The sequence below is a fragment of the Myotis daubentonii genome, chromosome 10 (genome assembly GCF_963259705.1).
Source record: "Myotis daubentonii chromosome 10, mMyoDau2.1, whole genome shotgun sequence".
Taxonomy (NCBI): domain Eukaryota; kingdom Metazoa; phylum Chordata; class Mammalia; order Chiroptera; family Vespertilionidae; genus Myotis; species Myotis daubentonii.
Window position 1 is genome coordinate 75,371,731 of NC_081849.1, and position 25,474 is coordinate 75,397,204.

Consider the following 25,474-nt stretch of genomic DNA (forward strand, 5'->3'; position numbering starts at 1 on the left):
TCACCAAGAAGGCAACCACCCCAGAATTTTTTAAATGTAGAAATTTTTTAATATGGAAATTCTCCAACCTACACATAAGTACAGGTAACTATATAATGAAATTCATATACCCATCACCCAGCTTCTGCCGAATATTGTCACCACTCCATCCAGAATTCTCACCAGAATTTTTTAAAAAGGCATTCTTCGAGCAAAATAAACCTTACATGAGAATACCAGTGGTGTCTGAAATTTTGTGTGATAGTAATTCCTTCAGACTTCTATCCTGTGGTAGGAGTCACGAAGCATCGCAAGTCAAGAGCAGCTGCTCAATTTCAAAACTACTCTAGATAGTAACTCACACTTGCAACAAATCAAGCTATGAAAGTGCTAATTGCTAGTGAGTCAGCTCTAGACAAGACGGTTTGATCTTTCTTCTACATATACCACATTGATGTGAAAATACAAGGTCCAAGATGGAAGGACTGGTCTAAAACTAGTGCAGTATGCAAGGTGAAAGCGTGTGTCTCAAATCAGGAAAACCAATAGTTTATGTTATACCACACATGTTGTGACCACAGATCCAAATTTTACTTACCATCATCATCACCCCCATCGTAACCGTTTACTGCTGACCCACTCAATCCTGCATCCTGTGCTAAGCACTTTACACATCTCTTGAATCGCCAAGAAAATGGGCACTTTGATCAATTTGCTGGTGGAGAAATAGAGGCTTGGCGAGATGACATCACTGGTTCAGTAGAATCTACATTATAAAGCAAGTCCTTCTGACTTCAAAGTCTGCATTCTTTTCCCTGTAACACACTTGGGTCCAAAGTAATATTGACCCGAATATTAATTATATAAATGCACACACAAATATAGAATCCACACTATTCTGAAACTCTTGGGTATTAATGTATGGAATGTTAACTTTATAATTTTTTATGACTCTTAAGAGGGCAAGTAAACCAAGGTGCCGAAGCCAAATCATTCTGTGCGCTGGGCTCCATGCCCTTCACTGCACCTCAGACCGTCACCTGAGATGTTAAGAAACAGCTCTGAACGCCAGTGTTCCCCACGGCGGTGGGACACGAGGGTTAGCAGTTATGACTATTTGAAAACAACAGTGACACCACCCGGAAGTACTTCAGAGGAGTGCTTCCAGGGGAAAACAGGGGCTTGATCTTCTTGAGTGACTAGTGGTGTGTAAATTCACGTAATTCAAGACCCTCTGGTATGCAGACAACATTTATACTGAAATTAACTGACAAGGTTTTTGGAGAGACTCTAACAGTTAACTAATGAAAGCTTGCAAAAGAGAAAGCACTATGTTATAACCTCAGATATTAATTCACTGGGGGCTTGGAAATGCAAAACAGAGTCCTCTAAGGTTAATTCTTTAAACAAAATATTTAATTAACATATTTCTCAAACAATGAAAAAAGAAAAGAAAAGTGGCGCAGTGATGACCCTGCTGTGACATACTAAAACCTCCCAAAACAGAAGGAAATCTTCATAATTACTGTGACTGCCAACTATTCTCACTCTCTAAGTCCCAAACGACAATATTGACTCTAATATAAAACTCCTAAATAGTCTTGAGTAATCAGCTAGGTTTCTCAGCTGCAAAATTCTGAACTGTACTGGTCTGAACTGTAAAACAGCTCATTGATTACCATTAACTCTCATGCTCTATAGTATCTTTCATGTTATCTCAAATAGTCTTTTCCTCCCCCAACACTAGTTCTGTGCCATTCTCTCCATCACCTACATATAATTATCCTTATTATCTTCAATCTTTTCCATTGAGGTTGGGTTCTGTAGATATTAAAAGCAAAAGCAAAGGGAACTCTATGCATATGTCTAATCATTATTCTGCTCTTCCTCTTTTGGTGAACTGATCTGGATATGCAAAGAGCACTACAATTTATGATTTTCTAAATGTTTTCTGCATGTGCCAGACATGTTAATATCATGACATCAAAATGGACATGTCAAAATGTAAAACTCATTTTTTTCAATTAATATGCCATACACATATTCATGTCTTTATTCAGTGCCTAATCAACTACCTAATTATGGGAGGCTACATTGGATTATTTGGATTTTTATAATCAGGAAAAAGAAAACAGATATTTTCAGAAAACCTGTCAGAACTAGCTGTGATTCTAAACACTGTTACTTCTTGATCATCAAACTATCAGGTTAAAGAACTATTGTGATACCAACTTGAATATATGTATTACTGAGGTTGTCTCTGTAATTGTTAAAATTTAATTGAAAATTTCATGAACATCTGAAATTCAAATATGTTCCTCCACACCCTCTTTTGGCCCCTTAAAAACTGCTGCCTAGTAGCTATGCAATCAAATAAGATTAGAAGAATAAGGAAGCTTACAAAAAGTAGGTATGTCCAACCTCTACATTTTAGAATGGAAAGCATTAAAATTTATGTTATTAATTAATTTCCACTTTCAATCATTAAGTTTATTAGTTGATACCAAAGTATTACTATTAAATATGAAGATAGAAATCAAATGATCTAAGGTTCACACCAGGTAAGATGCAGCATGAGTAAATGCTTCATAAAGAATGACTGATGTCCCTTTCTGGAATAAATACTAGTAAGTATGATAAACACATTACTCTTGGTTAGTTGTAGTTTAGCTGCCAGATTATGTCTAACTCTTATACCAACACTTAACCCATCTCTGAATCTCACCAATTCCTCACTTCATCTCTCTTCCCCCTCCCCACGTAGGCCTTTATCTTCATCTCAGGGTTGATGTGACTACAAAGCCTATGCATGGGGTGAAAATGACTGTTTTATATACTACTTGGTAACTTTTTAAAGCAACAGAATGTTTAATGGCTTGATTTCTAGACTATGTCAACCCACACCTGGCATCAAGACCACTGCATCTATACCAAAGGGGTCATGTCAAAATGTCATGTATTCGCCATGGTCTGAGTTCTTTCATCACAACAATCTTGTAGAATACTGTTTCTGCCTGACTTGAAAATGAGATTTTACTAAAATTATTCTTATAAAAATAAGAGCCTTGTATTGGCTGGTTAAACAGTAGCTCATATTGTATAGCTCTCAGTTATCAAATGAGAACAAGAAAGTACAGTTTAGGGTAGACACACTAATTTGATGTAACATTACTCAATGCCATTTTTGTATGCACAGAAAGGGCACCTGTGAACACATGATCACAAATGTTGGACCTGTCATAGGCAAGATTTTAGAGTTCACTTACAACAACTCAGCGGGTGGGAATCACAGTCAAAAGCAGGATGAGTAAAACGTAAAAAGCTATCCTAATGGGTTCTCATAACGAGATAAATGTCCAAGGACAGCACCATACAGGGTTCTAAAGGGCACTTCATCTCAAACAACTTGAATAGAGTGTTGAGATGCTCTGGGAAATAAAGTTAGAGAATTCAAAAAGTGGCTCCATTGGGAGCAAAGACATTGAGGCCAAAGATATGTGGTACAGGTGGTACAGGCTTAAAAAAAAAAAAAGGTATCATAAAATGTAAGAGTAAAAAAAAGCTATATCACCTATATCACTAAGGTAAAGTATAATTTTATATAAAGTATTTTTAAGCTCAGCCAGATGGTTCAGTTGGTTGAACATTGTCCCACGCACCAAAAGTTTGCAGGTTCGATGCCCAGTCAGAGTGTATACCTAAGTTGTAAGTTTGATCCCCAGTTGGAATATGTATGGGAAGCAACCAATCAAGATCACATATCGATGTTTCTCTCTCTCTCTCCCTTCCTCTCTCTCTCTCAAATCAATGAAATTATCCCTGGGTGGGGATTTAAACAGAAGAAAGAAAGATTTTAAAAATGTTACTAAATTAACACATTAATATCATAAGTTAACATTAAACTATTTTAATGGCAGCCTTCTAAGTACATATATACATAGTGGGAAATGAGAGTGAATCCTCTCACTGGCTGCCTTATATTCAGAAGAACATGATAACTGTCATTATCATCACTGTGGACAGGGCAAAACATACCATAAGCTATCTACTGATAGCGTGGGAATCAATCCCAGGTTAACCTGAGTCCAAAACCCAGGGTGGTCTTTCCTCTAACCACAAGAGCGCTCCCCAAACAAAGTCCCATTGTTTTTTGCCATTATTTGAGCCTAGGGCTAAATTATCAAGTCTCCTCTGATGCCCACCTCAAGCTCTCTAGTACCCTAAAGCCAAGGCAATTTCCACATAAAACTTACCTCATCCGAGAGAGAATAATGTACAAATCTTGGAAGCCTAATACTTCCGTTCTGTCAGCTCTGCTCTTATAAGTGTGGAAGGGTCCCAAAACTGTGGAAATACTTTAAAGTTCCCCAAATCCTTATCATCCTTCTCCTGCCCTGCCAACAAGGAGCCCACAACCAATCTGCAGACAGCCCCATGGTTGTAGTCACCGTGCCCTTGTACCACCTCCTTTCTTCAGTTCATTGCCCTGACATTCAACTTTCTCTGTGGTTTTCCCCTGCACATATTCCCTTCCTCACAAACCATGGCACCTTCTCAAGCATGTTTGAATGGAAAGAGAAATGCCTTTGGGGGTGAAATGACCTTGGAGTCTAGTGACCTTGATTCAAATTTGGGTTCTCCCACTGCAGGATCCTATCTGCGTGATCTTAACCCAGTTACTTTAAGCTCTCTGTATCTCACTTCAGTAATCGATGAAGTGGGAATACTTGCCTCACAGCTGGTTAAATAACAGCATGTGCTCTGACCCACACTGAGAATGGTACCTGGCATATCCCAAGTCCCCAATGACTATTAAAGCTGCATCTCTTTTATTGTGCTTACCTCCTCTTGCAATTGCTTATGGACCTACATTATCTCTTAATGAATTACACGTTATTGAAGTGCAGACATCATTTTAACCCTTCTCTTCATGTCTTACAAAACACTTGGCACATAGTAGGGACATAATAAATCTGTTGGCTAAATGATATAAATGAAAGGCTTTCTAGAGGAAAGAAACCATGAAGCATCTCAAACATTTCAATATTGTTGTATGTCCAAAAGGATCCATTTCACTCTGGTGAAACAGAATCTACTATTTCGGTGTAGAACCTATCCACTAAATTGCTTTGACATTCTTTCAGGAAGAAAAGCTCCAGGAGCTCCCAGTGAATGTGTGTGCGAAGGGAGCGAGCCCTCAGCACCAAGGGCTGACAAGCAGTGCTCCCGGGTGGCTCTTACATTTAATCAAGGAAAAATATTAAAGGACCCATAGTTTTCCCTTTGTTACTCTCTCTTCTGTCACAGGGGCCTCTATACAAAATAGCAAGTGCTAATTTGCTGCAGTACTTTACAACTTCTCTTTGGAAAAAGGAATGCCGCATTAGGTCCTACTTAGTTACATGTTTTCATTAACTTTCATTTCTTCATCAACGAACATTTGTGAGGTACCCACTAAAGGCCAGGTACTGCTAACACTGGGGGTACAGTAGAGAACACCTAGTCAAACGTTCCTTCCCAAAGCGTATATGGAACTGGCGAGAGAAATAATAAGCCAGGTAAGTACAATATGTAGTGTGAGATGGCAGAAATACGCAAGATGCAATAAGAGACCCAGAGAAGAGAAAAACGAAGTGGAGAGAGCAGGTGGGGAGGGCGGGGGGTGGCGGTAAGGTAGTAGGAAATGAGGTCAAAGAGATAAGGAAGAGCCAGATCATGAGGGCTGATGGGACATGGCGAGAACAATAGCTCTTAGCCCAATGACATGGGGAGCCTTTGGAGGGTGTTGACCAGAGGCCTGACACTCTGGTGGTCCTGTGGAGAACAGATTGTGAGGGTCAAGGGCAGAAGCAGGAAGCCACGCTGGGAGCCTCGTCCCATAAGTCGGTGAGAGATGAAGGTGGCCTAGATAAGAGAGAGTGGTGAGGAGCGGTCAGATTCCAGGAATGTCCTGAAAGTAGAGCTGACATGACTTATTGATGGACTGGATGTCAGGCAAGAGAGAGAGGAGTCTAAGATGACAAAGTTTCTGCCAGGTCTGTACACAAGACACATGTATGATCCCAGTGAATTCCAAGATCTTTCCAAGTATCCCTTCTGATGGCCCCAAAACACATTCCCGAAGCATACTCACTCAACCCTACACACTAGCTCTTTGGGGGACAATCCACCACACTGACTGCATTGACTGTGTATCTACTTCAGATCAGACATTGTCCGAGAGACTTTGTGTGCACGTAATCCACACTGACGATGTGTGAGGTAGTGACTGTTAGCCATTTTATGGTAAAGACACTGGAGCCTCAGCAGAGGTAGGTGATGGGCCTGAACCTGGACAGGAGAAGAGAGCACATCTAAAGGGGGTACCTGTTCCGCTCCAGCAGTTTGCTGCCAGGAGAGAGCTCCAGGCCAGTATTGCACCTTCTTTATATTTCTCTAGGGAAATCTGAGCTCCGGGTTATTATGTGGGATCTCCTGACATTTAAATACGTGGTTTTGAAAAACTAACACTAAATGGGCTAAACAAAAACATCTGCACGCCCAATGTCACGTAAGGGCAGTCCACTCAGGGTCTTGGAAAGTACGCCCAGATGAGGAGGGAACTACTGCAATGTATTCCTGAGAGTGGAATTACGGAATCAAAGGTTGAAAACATTTTTAGGGACTGCACTCCAAACCAGCAATTTGGGAGAGTGACCTTTGGACCTGGCCCTCACCAACAAGTAATGAGTTGTTTTCGTTTTCCTTTTAATTTGAGAAGGCAAATCCAAATTTAAATGCATTTCTTTTATTACCAATTAATCTGACCTTTTTCATATCTTTCTAAATCACATTTATTGCTGCTTTTAAGAACCATCTAAGCTAGTCATTGGTCCATCTCCCTGCTAGAGTATTTTAAATAATTCACATTAATTTTAAATAATTCACTTTAATTTTAAAGAAGTCACTTTAGCTTATAAGACCTTTTGATGTACAGTTGACCCTTGAACAGTTTGAGATTAGGGGCACCAAACTCCCTTGCAGTGAAAAATCCGGGTGTGACTACAGTCAGCCCTCAGCATACTCAGATTCCCAGCCACGGAGCTGACTCTTGAACAACACAGGTCTGAACTGCAAAGGTCAATCGGAAAAAAAATCCACGTATAAGTGGACCTGCATAGTTTGCACCATGTTGTTCAAAGGTGAATGGTAGAAGTAGTATCATATGTTGCAAATGACATTTTTTAGTTATTTTTTAATATTGCTTCATACATTTTAAACACATTTATATTTAAATTTTTATGTGATCAAAACTATGTGATTGTTTTGTTGCTTTTATGTTTAAAAACTTCATGCTCTTCACAGATTCAGTTAAATATCCATCTTTAATTTTTATATTCTTATCTGATTTCATTTTTATATTTCATCCATCTGAAAAGTTTTTTATAATATAACTATATTTAAAATGATGACTTACATAATTCACGACCTCACCCATTAGCTACTTTTTCTACGACTATTGATGACTATGCCTTTCATATATTTTCAGAGTGTTCCCCTTTATCATATGATGATTCCATGAAGATTTGTTTTCTAATCTAATCTGTGTATAGATTTTTTAACAAATGCCCCATTGTTTTAATTATTTTACCTTTATATTAAATATGAAGATGAGTCCTCTGATACTAATCCAAAATTTCATATGTACTCCTGTCTGACAATATTCTTCTAGGATTCTTTTAAATTGAGATTAAGTTGGGAAGTGTTGCCATCCTTAAAACACTGTCCTTCTAAAAGAACACAGTACATAGCTCTATGCATTAAGATCCTTTTATCCATCACTTAGCTAATAGCTATGACTCTCAGTATATAATTTTCTTTATATAATTCCCACGCATTGCTTAGTAGGATTGCCCAGAGTTATATTTTTTGTTATGTTAGAATATTTTTCCTTACTGTATCTTCTAAATAGTAATGACAAAACAGTAATTTTGTTTCTTTGTCTCATATGTACTAATGTACTAAATTTATCACTGAATAATTTAAATAGTTGTATAAGTTTTAGTTAAATATTTAAAATTTTCTTTGTAGCTGTTAATCATGTCACATTCATGTTATAATATTACTTCTATTTCATATCTCTTTGAATTAGCCTGAAATACTAGATCAACATTAAATAATATTATTAATTAGGGGATCCTTTTCATATTCCTGATTTTAAATAGAATGGCTATGATATTCACTATCAGTTTAATATTATCATTTTTTTATCATGGAAGGAAGAATATTTTGATCATGAGTGCTGAGTTTTACCATATACTTTTATATACCTATTGAAATTGTTACCTATTAATTGTCTACATTTTTACATTGAACCATAGGAAAATGCCAATCTTTAACCATTTTTTTTCCCTAGAAGACATGGTAATTCCCTATTGTTCAATATAACATATTAAAAGCTATGTTAAATATTAAACCATCCCTGCACTTAAGAGACAAATCCTACTGGTAGAGGATAATCCAATTCCTTTAATGCTCTTCTAAATTCTGTTTGTCAACATTTTTATATGGGGCTTTTGTATCTATTTTCATCAGTGAGCTTGGGCTGCGTGTTCTTTGTTCAATCTTGGTAAAAGGCAATCTGAATAAAACATGAAGACGCTTATAAAGGGACAGGTACCACCCCAGACAAATGCTCCCCATGCTGACACTGAGCCAAAGGTTCAGCACGTTCTTCTACCAAATGGCCGTTATTCCAAGGCCATTAGAAACGATGGCTCATTATGCCGATTTTCATCTTTTCCTTGAAGCTCATTAGCACGAGACTGGCCTCTCTTGAGGCTCCTGTCATCCAGTGGCTCTCCTCTCCAGCGCCAGGGCAGCTTCTCCCACTGTCAGCATGGGGGCACCTTGCTGGCCATGCCCAGCCAAAACCCGTCCTGCTGTGATGGAAGTGAAGAGAGAATGTCCAGGCATCCAAACGCCAAGGCACAGTCCACAGCCGCCAGTGCAGGCCGCCCTCCCGCAGCGAGAGCTGTCCCCACAGCTCCTCCTGACACTAACTGGAAGCGGGGGTCTGCATTCCTTTGTCCGGATTTGCTAAACTAACACCCCATTAAAAGCAGCCTCAGCCTCCCTTGGCTGACGAGGCCAGAGACCTCTGCCATACTTCAGACTTAAATTCATTTTTTTGTCTTTGTTCAATCCAACTTAAACTCCATTTTGTTAGGGGCCCTTTAATAATCAAAGTTATTCTTTTCATGGCCGGGGCACTCAAAGGTATGCTCTAAAAGTCAAATTTATAAGAGTTAAAATCCAAGCTGTCTCTTAATCATATTTTTATTCTCTCAAACCCTGGCCGTGTCGAGCACAGCACTGCTCATTAAATGTTTGCTGGATTAAAAACATTAGCATAATCCCCTGAGGTCAGGTGGTACAGTGGAGAGACCAGGACCTCAGAGGCACACGGCCCTGCCTTGAGACCCCAGCTCCACTGTGTGACTTTGTGCAAATGACTCCAGCCCTGTGGGTCTCTGCTTCCACTTTTGGAATATGGGCTAATCCTAGCGCCTCTTCACACTGCTGACAACTCTCAAGAAGAAAAAGTATAGTTCCTCACAGAGAGCAAGCATGCTCCTCGCCTTCTCGAATCCCCATCTCATCCTAACATCCTACCAAAAAAAAAAAACCCAGAAAGCTACAGAGGACCCTGTGTATTGCTTAGATCCCAAAAGCAAAAGTGGTAACCTGCAAGTATCAATGCAAAACTACCGGCAAATTTTCTACATAGATAGGAAAGAAAACCTAGATGAAAGCAGCAACCAAAGTCTCTGGAATCCATTGTTCATCTTAGCCCTGCTCACGTTCTCCATAATGGAAAATGTTAAGAAGAGCCAGATATGTGAGGGCGACCAGGACGACTGTGCTGGCCAACAGTGGACTGTGCCGCAGAGCCCATCAGGAGGATGGGACACCCGGTCCCAAGGGCTCCAGAGGCCCGTCCCGATCACCAGGCCCCCTCCCTCAGAGACCTTCTCCATATCATCTCAGGAGTCCAGCTTTCCAGGCAGCTCTCTGTATCAGTTTCCTGCTGCTGCTATAATAAACTGTCACAAAGTTGTGGCTTAAGGTAATACAAATCCATTGTTTGTTCTGGAAGACAGAAGTCTAGACAAAGGAAACGGGTTGGAAGGATGAAGGCTAATGGGTTCTGTTAGTCTAACACAGTGATGGCGAACCTATGACACCCGTGTCAGAGGTGAGACGCGAACTCATTTTTTTGGTTGATTTTTCCTTGTTAAATGGCATTTAAATATTGCCGGGGTATATGCCAGGTCCCTTGAAACAGCAAGGATGGACCGGCTCCCGGCAAAATATATAAAATAAATATCAAAAATATAAGTCTTTGTTTTACCCTGGTTGCAAATATCAAAAAATTTCTATATGTGACACGGCACCAGAGTTAAGTTAGGGTTTTTCAAAATGCTGACACGCCGAGCTCAAAAGGTTCGCCATCACCGGTCTGACACGAAGGTGTCGGGAGCTGCATCCTTCCGGGGGCTCTAAGGCCTTGCAGCTTCTACAGGCTTCCCACATTCCTTAGCTAAGGGCCCTACATCACTCCACCCTCTGTTTCCTTCGTCACATCCCCTGCCTCTCCTGCCTCCCTCTCCCTTTTATAAGGACCCCTGTGAGGACATGGGCCCACCTGGATATTCCAGAACAGTCTCCCCATCTCAATATCCTTCACTTAATCACATCTGTGAGGTCCCTTCTGCCAGGTAAGATACATATTCACAGATTCCAGAAATCAGGATGTGGATAAACACTATTGTGTTGACTACAATCTCCAAGGCCTTGACGCAGCGCCCTGAGAACACTGCATCACTTCCGCGGTGTTCCTGCCAATACCAGCGAATCCCAGGAAACAGCATGCCGACACTGAGGGGCGTCCTTCAACATAACTGACCGGGAGTCCAAAACCGCCAGCATCTTGGTACAAAGAAAGGCTAGGATTGCCGGAGATCAAAGGAGACTGGAATATGCAGGGCTCTACAGGACACACCTGGCGAGGCCCGGACCAGGTCTATGGGTTGGATAACAGTACTGCATCGGTTTCCCGGTTTTGAATATTGTGCCACTTTACAATTTTTCTACAAAATTATGTCAAAATAAAATAAGGCAGAAAATAATCACATAAAATATCACATTAAAAACACAACTGTCATGTCTCAGAATTCGAAAGCAAAAGAGAAGGCTACTCAACCCAATTTTGAAATTCTTTTCTATTCTCTCAACCTCCTTTGGACTCCATGGGAGCCGGATTCTTTCTAGTGCCTAAACCATTTTCATAATAAACCATTTTGTAATTACAGCTAAGAATGTATGCACTTCCATGGTGGCCTAAAATGAGTGTGGTGGTTGATTTCTATAGCCCCAAACTACCATGGAGTAATTAAAGCCAGGCCTCTATCTAACCACCACACAGGTGCTGAGACCCAACATGCCAGGGGCTCATCAAACCCAGTGTGACAGCTCAGAGCCAGTACTGAGCCTCACACAGCTCCAGCTGTCCCCGTTCATTCAGCCCAGTCGTCTCTGTGACACCACCCTGAGACTATTCATCGCAAAACGTGCTACCAAGTCCAGCTCAGTTGTACTCAGGCCCTGATCTCATCCTGAAAACAAAAATAAGGAAGAGCCACAGGCTTCAACAACTCTCACGGAGCAGGTAAGTGTGCAATGTGGGATGGGCAATGACTTTTCAGTGGACAAAGGACAGAGCATAAAAGACTTAGGTTATATGGCAGAAGACGTTAGCTCAGCACGAGAATCATATACTGTGCTGATTAAGATGTTAAGTGAATTTCCAGAAAGCTTCAAAATTAGGTAAATAAATGCCCCTGCACATATCCGGAAGGGGCCAATGTGGTCATATATGAAGACCACGGCTGGCAGATGAACCTTCAAGTGTTGGTCCCTTTGCCTGAGGCCTGCACACAGCAGGAGAGCATGGGATCTGAGTCCTGTGGCCTGGACTGAACTCCTGCCTCAGCCACGTTTTGTTCATGAGCTGAGAAGGTCACCTCACCTCCCAGAGCCTCCGTTTGCTCAGTACCTGCCCCTAAGATTCCTGAGATCTGAATGAGATCATCACCCAAAGGCTAGCTCTTAGTATTATTATTACCAGGAACTCCATAATAAAATCTCCACCTCACATGAACTATATTCACCTTTTGATGGGACCATGAGGACTGACTTTGTTGCCTAAAGCAAATGAGAGCCGTTCAAATCTTTCCTCCTTCCTCTTTTCATCTCCTTCTGTCTATAGGAATAGCATTTTCTTTCATTTTTATCTAATGGTTTTCTCCACTTACAGGTACAAGTCAAATTAGATTAGCATTTTCATTTAGTAATACTTCTCCATCCTTCATAAAAGTGGCAAAGGATTCACAGAGGATTCATTTTACTAGTAGGAATAGTGGGGATTCATGAAGGACATTTACCACATGAATAGAAATGTCCTGTGACGGGGATAAAATGATACTTTTCCTCTTTGAAGTCTGAGGGCTTTGGGGCTACTGCTCAGGGTAGGTACTGCTACAAAACTGAAGCAACCTAGACAGAGGTCAAGGTGGTACCCAGTTAGAAAGCTATGCAGTGAAGCCAGGGTGAGAGAGGGAAGCCAGACAGGAAAGGTGAGGAGACAACAGAGGAGCAGGGACTGAAGTTTGGGTGTGGAGCAATAAGGCAAGAGGAAGATTAAATAGAGTTTTTAGGGGGCCAGACCACCATGGTAAATGGGATAATGGGAAATACTAGATGAGGTGAAAAACACTCCAGAACATTCTGTGGTATATCATTCAATGTACTCATTCTCCCACCACCTCCTCCATCACCCTTTGGCACCCTTCTGGGAGACTTTAGCAAAGATTTCTAGTGCTTTCGAAGGGTCTTTGGAGGTCACACTAGCTCTCCATGGAAACCTAAAAGAAGAATGTATTTAATATCTCTTTTTATTTTAGAATTTTGAGCCAATATCAATATTCCTTTTGGGATTTACATTGCTTTTTGTTGTTGTTATTATTAATCTTTACCCGAGGATATTTTCCCATTGATTTTTAGAGAGAATGGAAGGGAGGGGGAGAGACAGAGAGAGAAACATCTATATGAGAGAGTCACATCGATTGGTTGCCTCCCGCTTGGGGATCAAACCTGCAATGGAGGCGCGTGCCTTTGACCAGAATCGAACCCGTGACCCTTCAGTCCATGGGCCGACGTTCTATCCACTGAGCCAAACTGGCCAGGGCTACATTGCTATTTTGAGTACTTGCAACCTAACCTCACTAAAAACAGCTTCATCACCACAGGCCTAGCACTCTCCCTTAGATGTCCTATCTCACGTAATCCTCACAACTGGGTGGTGTAGAAAATGCTACCTTTTAGAGAAGACGTGAAGAAACAGAAACTCAGAGATTGCATAACACAAGCAAGCTCACACAGTAAGAAATAAATGGTAGAACCAAGACTCAAACCCAGGTCAGTCCAACTCCAACCCCCATACTTTTGGTTTTTGTTTTGTTGCTTTTTAAAAAAAAATTGTGTTAAATTCACAGAACATGAAATTCGCCATGTAAACTAGTTGAAATGGACAATCTGGTGACATTAAATACATTCATACCGTGTGCCAACATCTCCACTACCTAGTTCCAGAATATTTTCAAGCTCCCAAAGGAAAATGGACCCTTTAAGCAATGAGACCCCATTCCTTCCTCCCCCAGCCTTTGGCAACCACTAATGTGCTTTTTAACTGCATGGATTTGCCTATACTGAATATTTCATATATAGAGAGAGACTCATCCAATAAATGGCTTTTTTTATCTGGCTTCTTTCATTTAGCATAATCTTTTCTGTGTTCATTCATGTTGTAGCATGTCTCAGAACACATTCCTTTTTTTTTTTCCCCTTGACCGGAATCGAACCTGGGACCTTTCAGTCCACAGGCCGACACTCTATCCACTGAGCCAAACCAGTCAGGGCAGAGCACATTTCTTTTTAAGATGAGTAATATTTCATTGTATGTATATACCACTTTTGCTTATTCCTCATTGGATGGACATTTGAGCTGCTTCTACCTTTGGTTATTATGACTAATGCTGCTATGAATATTCATGAATAACTTTTTGTTGGAACACCTGTTTTCAATTTCTTTGGGAAACCCCATACTTGTAATCACTGCACTGCCGTGACTGTTCCAAATGGCACTGATTCCCATGACAACCACTATGCAGTGAGGTGTCCAAAAAGGCTCAGTAAGTATTTATTGATGGAATAGTGACTTAAAAGTGACACATTCAAAAAAAAGTCCTGAATCCTACCAACTGAAACCTTTTCAATTTCACTACTAATTTCTGAAGTTCCCCAATAATTATAGAAGCTGCCCCCAATACCAAAGAATCTAGCCAGCATTTAAAGTCACTTCATATCCTTTTTTAAAAAAGGATTTTTATTTTATTTTATATTTTATCTTTCAATTACAGTTTACATCCAATATTACTTTGTATTAGTTTCAGGTGTACAACATAGTGGTCAGACAATCCTATGCTTTACAAAGTGGTCTCCCTGATATTTCTCGCACCCATTTGGCATCCTACAGTTATTGACTATATTCCCTATGCTGTACTTTACAACCCACGATTATTTTGTAACTACCAACTTATAATTCTTAATCCTTTCACCTTTGTCACCCAGCCCCTTAATCCCCCTCCTACCTGGCAACCATCAGTCTGTTCTCTGCATCTATGAGTTTGTTTGCTTGTTTATTTTGTTCTTTAGATTACACATTTGGGCAATTATATATATTTGTCTTTCTCTGCCTGACATATTTCATTTAGCATAATTACCCTCTAGGTGCATCCATATTGTTACAAATGGTACGATTTCATTATTTTTTATGGCCAAGTAACATTCCACTGTATATAAGTACCACCAATTTTTTTAACCATTCATCTACTGATAGGACCTCAGGTTGCTTCTATATCTTACCTATTGTAAATAATATTGCAATGAACACAGGAGCGAATAGATTCTTTAGAATTAGTGTCTTGGATTTCTTCCGATATATACCCAGAAGTGGAATCGCTGGTCATAAGGCAATTCCATTTTTAACTTTTTGAGGAACCTCCACATAGTGGCTGTACCAATCTGCATTCCCACCAACAGTGCATGAGTGTTCCCTTTTCTCCACATCCTCACTAATACTTGTTTATTAATTTATTGATGATAGTCATTCTGACAGGTGTGATTTTACTTTCTTACCAGTAGTGATAAACTCCACTGTAATGAAATTCCCAAAGCAGAACACCCAAAATGCTACAATAGTTACATGTACATTGGGTTATATATTAATGATGTGATGCATTTCAATTTTTGAAAGCAGAGTATGTTGCAGTGTTTCAAGCCAGCATGCAAGAGGCTATAGTAGTCAAACACAGCAGTATGAGACGGCCCTTCCTGAAGACATTAGGGCCTCCAGTGAAGCAAGAACTAGCTGCATTGAGAGAAACGAAGAGGTTTTATTTCTATCTTTGGAGAATGTTCTAGTGCAGCCATGAGCAAACTACGGCCCGCGGGCCAGATCCTGACCGTTTGAAATGAATAAAACTATTGAAAAAAAAAGACCATACCCTTTTATGTAATGATGTTTACTTTGAATTTATATTAGTTCACACAAACACTCCATCCATGCTTTTGTTCCGGTCCTCCGGTCCAGTTTAAGAACCATTGTGGCCCTCGAGTCAAAAAGTTTGCCCACCCCTGTATCTAGTGTCTACTAAGTCATCTATTTCCATGGCTGCACAATAAAATGAAAGTGCAGAGTATCTAGATGCTACAAGGAGGAACTTGCACCATTTTCCTGGTAATGGATTTTATTTTAATTGCATATACCACTAAAGGATCTAAGACTTGCAATATCTGGGCTTTTGTGAGACTAATTCCTAATGTTACAAACATTAAATCTATTAAAAACTCTATTTATAAAGCATTATGAAAATTACTTAAAAAACAGAACTTTCTTTTATCTTCTGCTTTGGTGAAAAAACTGATATAGAACAGCAATTTTTTGTTGCCACTCATAAAATCAGTGGGCACGGCTCCTGTGTTGGCTTGCATAAGACATGAGCTGTGAAGGTGTGCAGGACTGTGGGAGTCTGAGCATGTATCTATGGGCCAGCCTTCCCGGATGCCACCTCAAGGTCACACCAGCTGTTCTTACTATTTGCCACTTTATCTCTCTGCACCTTGATGATCTCATCTATAAAAATAAGTGTAAAGCTCTCTATCTTCCAATACTGTTGTGAAAATTAAATTATAAATTTCCTCTCTTGCCTCCTTCTTCCACCTCTTCTTCACTGAGTAGCTCCCTGTCCTCCTAATTCTTCACTCTGAGCTCTGTCCAGGCTTTTTCCATTCTGTAGCAATTGCTATAACTATTATCCTGATCAGCACCCCGAACATCCCCAGATTTAAAAAAAAAAAAAAAAAAAAAGAAAGGCTGATAGTCTTACCTCTGTCATGTATCTCCTCCATCCCCCAATAAACTGATGCCACTAATTGTCACTACCAACACCGATTATCAATACCGACATCAAACCAGAGACCCAGAGATGAGGACCACATCCAAATAAATCAAGGGGAAGGCCTGGTCACTAGATGCTGTGACCAGCAGATTAAAGTGGTCTGCTTGCCTCTCTCTTATGCAAAATAAAAATGCTTCAGCAGCAAATCCTTTTAATCCACGTGCCTGCCTGCGTCGGCGATCAAAATCATGCCAGGACCATTTTCCCTCAATCTTTCCAGCTCCCCTTGGCAAGCCTCCATGAGGAACGTTCCTGCAGAAAAGCAGGTGGCGAGAAAGGTTAAGTGTGTTTTCTCAGCAACGTAACGGGCAGCTTAAATGAGTATTTTCTTGTTGTTACTGTATGAACTGGGCCGTATGTCATCAATAATAAATAATCATGAAGCCAAGAGCATTATTTCAAGCAAAAGCCAAGCTTTGGTAAAAGACCCATCGGCTCTTGGCACCAACCTCATTCACTTGAAAGGTAAGATGACTGGTAAGAGGCTAATCATCAAATTACAAGGCTGAGGGAGAGGCAGGCTGCTGAAATCGGCCCTCTGCTTTCAGGCTTGATTCTTAAACAGGAACTAGTCCAGGGCCAGTTAGCAGGATCAAAGTCAGCACAGGCAGGAATACGTGGGCAGCACACATGGGGGCTAGGCACAGCCGCCTTTGGATGAACAAAGGCTCTCTTCTTCCATAGAGATTGTCTTGTATTTCTGTTCACTTAGTGCCAATGAGGCCCCTCGAAGCCAACTTGAGAAACATCTGCTAGGCTCCCTCCTCCCTCCCGATGCTTGATGAGATCCAGAAATCCTCCTGCCCAGGCTCAGCAGCAGCAGCCATTGGCTCAGAACACTTCTAGGCGTTTTGTCAGAAATATCTGGCACATGGAGGCTGCCTGAGGCCATCCCTAGAATTCCAGGAGCCCAGTCAGAGGAATGTGCTTCAGGCAATGGTCCATCCCTACTGCAGCCATGAAAACCACATTCTACAAGCACCTAAAACCAAAAAAAAAGCAAAAAAAAAAAAAACCCCCAAAACCCAACAACTATGGTCTCTATAATCTCAATGTTTTTCATTTCATTCCTTCTCAAGAAAACCAGAGTCATATGGTATAGGGTATGTACATATTTAAAGAGTGGTTATCCCTAGTTAATGGAATATAGGTGCATTTCAGCAATGAACATGTATTACATTCATAATTGTAAACTAACTATTCTTAAAGAGGAAACTTAACTATAGATCAGACTGAAGACATCCATTCCATAACCATTTTCTAAAAACTTACTCTGTTTGAAAACCAGTGAAAGGGGGAGAATGGGGAGAAGGGCATAATATAAAAGAAATCCAATGGCTTGCAGAAAAGAAAAATCCATATAAGGGCAAATGCAAGTAAAAAGCCAATTAAGTTCATTTATTTTAAGAAAATGCAACAGGCTCAACTTACACGATTTAAAAAAAATAGTACCTGCAATGTATGGAGAAGTTATGCTGTACCTCAGGCTCTGTGCTTAGACATTGTGCTTGCATCATCTACTAATTTTTTTTTTAAATCCTCACAAGGGGATATTTTTTCCATTGATTCTTTTTAGAGAGTAAAGAGGAAGAAGAAAGAGAGAGAGAAAGAAAGGAAGGAAGGAAGGAAGGAAGGAAGGAAGGAAGGAAGGAAGGAAGGAAGGAAGGAAGGAAGGAAGAAATGGGGGAGGGAGAGAGAAACATAGATGTAAGAGAGACACATCGATTGGTTGCCTCCCACACTCGCCCCAGCTGGGCCTGGGATCGAGCCTGCAGCTGAGGTATGTGCCCTTGACCAGGAATCAAACCTGCAGCCCTTTGGTCTGCAGGCCAACACTCTAATCACTGACCCAAACCAGTCTAATCTTTTCAATAATCCTTTAAGTGTTTTACAAATGAGGAAAGTGAAATTTACAAAAAATAAATGACTTCTCCCTAACTAAATAACAAGTAATTTGGAAGAGCCATGTTTTAAACATGGTTCTGTCCATTTTTACTGGCTTTATAAATTGAAAGGATACATAAACTATTCAGTAATATAGTAAACAAAAAGTATAATTTAATTTTATCTTATGAGCACATATAGAAAAGAGTCAAGGAACATAACGACAGAGTAACAGAATAAGAGAGCAGAAAGGGGAAAAAAAGCAGAAGCGAGGCAGCAACAGCCAATGTAGGTTCAATAATCCAGCAATCCCACTTCTGGGTATTTATCCAAAAGAACCGAAATCAGGATCTCAAAGAGATGTCTACACACCCATGTTCATTGCAACGCTATTCACAATAGTCAAGATGTGGAAACAACCTAAATGTCCATCAACGAATGAATGAATAAGCAAAATGTGGGTATGTACATACAATGGAATATTAGTCAGCCTTAAAATTCAAAGAAGTAAAAAAATTCTGCAAATGTGACAACATGGATGAACCTTGAAGACATTATACTAACTGAAATAAGCCAGTCCCAGAAGAGCAAAATACTATGTAATTTTGTCTCCACCTGTGGTCTGGGGCACCTCTTTAGCAAACTTGCATGTGACCAAAGGAAATATATGTTATGTACCAGGTTTTCACTTCCCCATTTGGCTCAAATAGATGTGTGGAGTATATACTTGGATCCTCTTTTTGCTATCCATTCTAAAGGAGGATTGAAAACATAAAGCACTAAGTTGGCTCATTGAAAAATACAAGAAAATAAAAGTAGCGCAGCCCTAACCGGTTTGGCTCAGTGGATAGAGCGTCAGCCTGCGGACTGAAGGGTCCCAGGTTCGATTCCGGTCAAGGGCATGTACCTTGATTGCAGGCACATCCCCAGTAGGGGGTGTGCAGGAGGCAGCTGATCGATGTTTCTCTCTCATCGATGTTTCTAACTCTCTATCCCTCTCCATTCCTCTCTGTAAAAAATCAATAAAATATATTAAAAAAAAAAAAGTAGCCCTTTTTAAAGTATCATGACCAGCTCTAAACAGTCCCCTGACAGCATCATCCGTGCCTACCACTGGCACAGGACACAATGCAGGTAGGTGGGCCATTCACATCAAATGCAAGTGGAAATACCACCCAAGGTCAAACCTCAAGGCCATCCCTTGATATATTTGGCTGCTAAGGTGGCTGGCTGCCTTCCAACTAATTAGAATGAAAATATCTTACATGCTAACCCAGGAGGTCTTAACTAAAGGGATCAATCTTTTCAACAGACAGAATCTGAATAATTTCTAAGTTATCAAGCACCTGCTCATTATCCTGTGTTCTGTACTGAGAGTATTTTTCCACCGTGTCTGAGTCATCTTTGCATCTTTCATAAAACACTCTCTACTTTTACAGTATGCTTCTGCGGACAGTGGGTGCAAAATAATGATCAAATGATTGTGTGTTTTTACGTTGAACTATATCAAGTTAATGATATTTGACAATTTTTGATTCACAAAAAAATGGCATTTCAAACGGTTCAAACTAAACCTTAGTACAGAAGTTTAGCTATAGGAAAAAGCAAAAAAAAAAAAAAAAAAAAATCACAGAAGCTTCTACAGAGATGCCGGGGTCCAACCCCAGCAGGTCCAGGGGTCCCCAAAGGTGTGGACGGAGTCGGCGAAGAAGGAATGACATGGAGACAGCGTTCAGTTGATCAGCAGCCTATCCAGGATCTATAGCCAGGATCTCCAGTCAAGTTCTGGTCTGGATCTCCAGAGAGGTTCTGCTTAGGATCTCCAGCGAGGTTCTGTAGCCATGTTCCCTCGCTAGGTTCTCCAGCCAGGTTCTGTCCTGGCTCTCCAGTCAGGTTCAGTGTCCAGGTTCCAGTCAGGTTCTCCTGCCAATCTCTGTAGTCAGGTTCAGTCCAGGATCCCTTGCCATGTTCTCCCGCTAGGCTCTGTCTCTAGGCTCCGAGGCCAGTCCCTCTCCAGGATCCTCCGGCATGCTCTCTCCAGCGAAGTTCTTCTGTCTCTAGGCTCCGTGTAGGTTCTGTCTTCTTGATTCTGTTCTAAGTTCTGAGTGTTTCTGTCTTGTTACAACTGTATTTATACCAGTTGATTCAATCCTATCAATCTCTATTACAAAGGTTAGGGCGTTTCTTATCTCCATTCCAGGGAGAAAAGATTATGTAGTTTAAGCATGATTGTTTGTAGTTAAAGGGATTAATTACCCGCCTGGCACTTAGTTGAGGGGTTTTATTCCCTCCCTAACTTCAGGGGAAAATCCCTACCTGGGGATTCAACCTTTCTCGGAGAGGTGACCTTGGTTAAAACACAGCACCAAGAAGGTGAGAAAACATATTAAGAACCGTATGCCATATATGCCAGGTCCCTTGAAACAGCAAGGATGGACCGGCTCCCGGCACAGAGACAGAATTCTCTTTGCTGTCATACAACTGTTCTAATGTACGTAGCCCAGGAGGTTATAGTGGTTCCGTAGTGTGAAGGACCCAGGCTCCTTACATCTCATTTCCCTGCCACATCAGTTGGAATGTTCCTATGATTATGTGCAAAAAGTATAAAGATAAAAATCATTCATTTATCAAAGGATATGAGTCCTATGGGGATACAGCAGTGAACAAACACAACTTAGTTTTCAACACCAAACTTACCATTTGAAGATACAGGCCTTCAAACTCTCACAATTGCTGATGGGAGTGCAAATGTGGTACACTGCTTTAGAAAACTTTTTGGCACTATCTCTTGATGCTAATTACCCCAATGAATCGGCAATTCCACTCCTAGATATTAACCTCAGTTTGCAGCTCAGCCTCTCCCTGGCACCTCCAGCCCAGCATGAGCGGTAACCATCTGCCAATCTCTTTGTAGCTCATGATGGGTGGCCCCAAGCAGGGCACCGGCAGCAGCTGTCCTTGGCCTGCACCTCCCAGGAGGCTCCAGAACCACTGCACCCAGTGCACAGCTTCAGACGACACCCACGCACCACCCAACCACCTTTATGAGCAACATGCAAGTAAGAGACTCATTGGGCACCAGAGTCCTGTGGAAGTGAGCTCTGCTCTGTGAGGTGGGCCCCTGCACAGCATCTCCTCTGTTGTAGTCTCCAATGGTCCTCACACCTGACGGCCTGGGGTCCATCCCTCCCATTGACATGCCAACAGCAGTAAAGGCTCAACTACAACAGGAGGGTGCACACAGCCCACACGGGAGGATGGGGATGGGGAAGGGGTACCTGGAGCTTCCTGCTGGGATGACGGTGGAGGCTGTGCACTGGGCCCCACAGGACACCTGCTGCCTAAGGCCACCCTACCAAAACCAGGAGACACGGCAGCTCTACCTGATACACAGAAACAAACACAGGGAGAAAGCCAAAGGGAGGAGATGAGAAACACATCCCAAATGAAAGACAAAGAGAAAAGTCCAGAAAGAACTAAACAAAATGGAGACAAGCAACCTCCCTCCTCAAACTACAAGGTGCAGAGATTGATGCGACATTAAAAATAGGAAGGTGCTTCTTTTTCTTTTTCTTTTTTCCTCCCAGGAATGTCAGGCTACAAACCATCCTTAGCGCCCACTGTTCTGAGCACTGAGGGTAGAACTAGCCACTTCCTCTGGGCCCCGACGTCACAGGTGCAGCCCGGCAGCCGCGTCTGTGGTGCCGCAGGTCCAGCACCTGCAGGGCAGCAGGTCGGTGCTCCTCACATTGATAATCACAAAGCCTTCAGGAGGGCAGAGAAGGTCGCCTTTCCAGAGCTAGAGATAAGAAGTACACATGGAGGGGGAGAGGTCTTACAGTGAGAGTGGGGGGTAGGTCTTTGTGTGTTTTTAGAGTAGCAACTCCACAATTTCTTTGTGAATTTCAACAAATTCTCTTTCCAAATAAGGGCTTACACTTAATCAATATGCTCATAAGACAGCTGACATGAAAGTCTTATTTATATTTAAATAAAATTAGTCGGAGAACCAAGATGGCGGCATAGGTTAACGCCGGAGTTTGCTGCTTTGAACAACTACTTCAAAAGTGAAACTAAAACACGGAACGGACATCACCCAGAACCACAGGAACGCTGGCTGAGTGGAAGTCCTACAACTAGGAGGAAAGAGAAACGCATACGGACACTCAGAGGAGGCGCAGTGCTGAAGTCAAATTCTGAGGTGTGGAGTGTGCGGAGCGGGCTGGCGGCGGAGGGCGCGGTTGGTGTTTTCAATCGGGAGGGAGTCGCAGACTCTGAGCTCCAGATCCGGGCGAGTCTTTAGGGACCCAGACTCAAACGGGAGAAGCGGGACTGTCTGGCTTCGGTCAGAGCGAGTGCAGCTTTCTCTCCGAGCTTTGCAGCGGGTGCTGGGACTCAGAGAGGCAGAGCCCCTGGGGACAGGACTGAGAGCCGCCATAACTGCTCTCTCCGGCCCACCCTGTTGATCCTGTGCGACCCACCCCGCCCAAGCCCTGCACAGAGGCATTTGCCGGATAGCCTCAGGCAAAGGCTAGATTAGCACCTCCCTAGAGGACAGAAGTTCTCTCACTGCTGACACAGCTGATTCTCATAGCCACTTGGCCTGGAGGTCAAACCCTCCCTGGAATTAGCTACAACAATCAAGATTTATCTATAAGACTGCGAACAAAGACCACTAGGGGGTGCACCAAGGAAGCATAACAAAATGCAGAGACAAAGAAACAGGACAAAATTGTCAATGGAAGAAATAGAGTTCAGAACCACACTTTTAAGGTCTCTCAAGAACTGTTTAGAAGCTGCCGATAAACTTAATGAGATCTACACGAAAACTAATAAGACCCTCGATCTTATATTGGGGAACCAACTAGAAATTAAGCACACACGGACTGAAATAACGAATATTATACAGACGCCCGACAGCAGACCAGAGGAGCGCAAGAATCAAGTCAATGATTTGAAATGCGAGGAAGCAAAAAACATCCAACCGGAAAAGCAAAATGAAAAAAGAATCCAAAAATGCGAGGATAGTGTAAGGAGCCTCTGGGACAGCTTCAAGCGTACCAACATCAGAATTATAGGGGTGCCAGAAGATGAGAGAGAGCAAGATATTGAAAACCTATTTGAAGAAATAATGACAGAAAACTTCCCCCACCTGGTGAAAGAAATGGACTTACAGGTCCAAGAAGCGCGGAGAACCCCAAACAAAAGGTATCCAAAGAGGACCACACCAAGACACATCATAATTAAAATGCCAAGAGCAAAAGATAAAGAGAGAATCTTAAAAACAGCAAGAGAAAGAAACTCAGTTACCTACAAGGGAATACCCATACGACTGTCAGCGGATTTCTCAACAGAAACTTTGCAGGCCAGAAGGGAGTGGCAAGAAATATTCAAAGTGATGAATACCAAGAACCTACAACCAAGATTACTTTATCCAGCAAAGCTATCATTCAGAATTGAAGGTCAGATAAAGAGCTTCACAGATAAGGAAAAGCTAAAGGAGTTCATCACCACCAAAGCAGGATTATATGAAATGCTGAAAGGTATCCTTTAAGAAGAGGAAGAGGAAGAAAAAGGTAAAGATACAAATTATGAACAACAAATATGCATCTATCAACAAGTGAATCTAAGAATCAAGTGAATAAATAATCTGATGAACAGAATGAACTGTTGATTATAATAGAATCAGGGACATAGAAAGGGAATGGACTGACTATTCTTGGGGGGGAAAGGGGTGTGGGAGATGTGGGAAGAGACTGGACAAAAAATCGTGCACCTATGGATGAGGACAGTGGGTGGGGAGTGAGGGCGGAGGGTGGGGCGGGAACTGGGAGGAGGGGAGTTATGGGGGGGAAAAAAAGGAACAAATGTAATAATCTGAACAATAAAGATTTAATTTAAATAAATAAATAAATAAATAAATAAATAAATAAATAAATAAATAAAATTAGTCTTTGGAAGGAGGATCTGTTTACAAATTTAAATGAAAATAGGAAAGAGTTTTAATCCCAACTCTGTGACTCACTGGGTGTGTGACTTTGGATATATTTATTGCCTAGGGCAGGGGTGGGCAAACTTTTTGACTCGAGGGCCACAATGGGTTCTTAAACTGGACCAGAGGGCCGGAACAAGAGCATGGATGGAGTGTTTTTGTGAACTAATATAAATTCAAAGTAACCATCATTACATAAAAGGGTACGGTCTTTTTTTTCAATAGTTTTACTCATTTCAAACGGGCCAGATCTGGCCCGCGGGCCGTAGTTTGCCCACGGCTGGTCTAGGGCATATGTGCTTATCTGAAAATGGGTTAATAATGTTAGTAATGCCTTGCAGGGTTAGGGTGAGGCTTAGAAATCATGACACACATGGATTTTAAAATGTAACTGTTAGGAACCCAGCAGGGAAAGAGAATTCAGTCTAAATGGATCATATGGAGAGACTGCTGAAAAACATGTGGGCACGGTTATGCGAACAAATGAGATGACAAAGCACACAGAAACAGCACAGCAAGAAGTTCATAGGAGACAAATTTGTGTTTCTGAAGTCCAGGCAGGACAGGCACTTTGGAGGAGGGGCCCAGTGAACACAGCTAGGAACACAGCTACTGCCAGAGAGGCAGTGGTATAGCAAGGAAGGAGCAGTGGAGAAACACTCCTCACACCCTCCAATTTCATGTTGGTGTCTTACCTTGGCTAATCCCACCGGGAAAGTGCTCAGTGAGGTGCTGGAGGACGGAGATGAATCTGCGTGGGGGACCACTTGGTAAGTTACATAAATGTCTAATCACTGGGTTATACACCTGAAACTAATATGATATTGTATGTCAACTGTAATTGAAAAATAAAAAAAAATATATTTTAAAAAAGACAAAGACATCACACAAAAACTACAAAACAATATATGTTAATAGAGACACATAAATCTTCAACAAAATGCTTCTTTAAGCAAATTAAACTTAGAATCCAATGGTCTAGTTTCTAGAATATGGGTCT

At 41.5% G+C, this 25,474-nt stretch overlaps 1 protein-coding gene and 1 non-coding gene across 3 annotated transcripts in view; both read right to left on the bottom strand.

Moving 5' to 3' along the window:
- The window catches only part of AMPH (amphiphysin), a 146,180-nt gene that overhangs the window by 111,312 nt on the left and 9,394 nt on the right, over nucleotides 1–25,474 (bottom strand). The window lies entirely within an intron of this gene.
- LOC132211610 (small nucleolar RNA SNORA43) lies at nucleotides 22,070–22,204 on the bottom strand. The gene has a single exon (XR_009447516.1). It is a non-coding gene; the product is annotated as a small nucleolar RNA SNORA43 (small nucleolar RNA).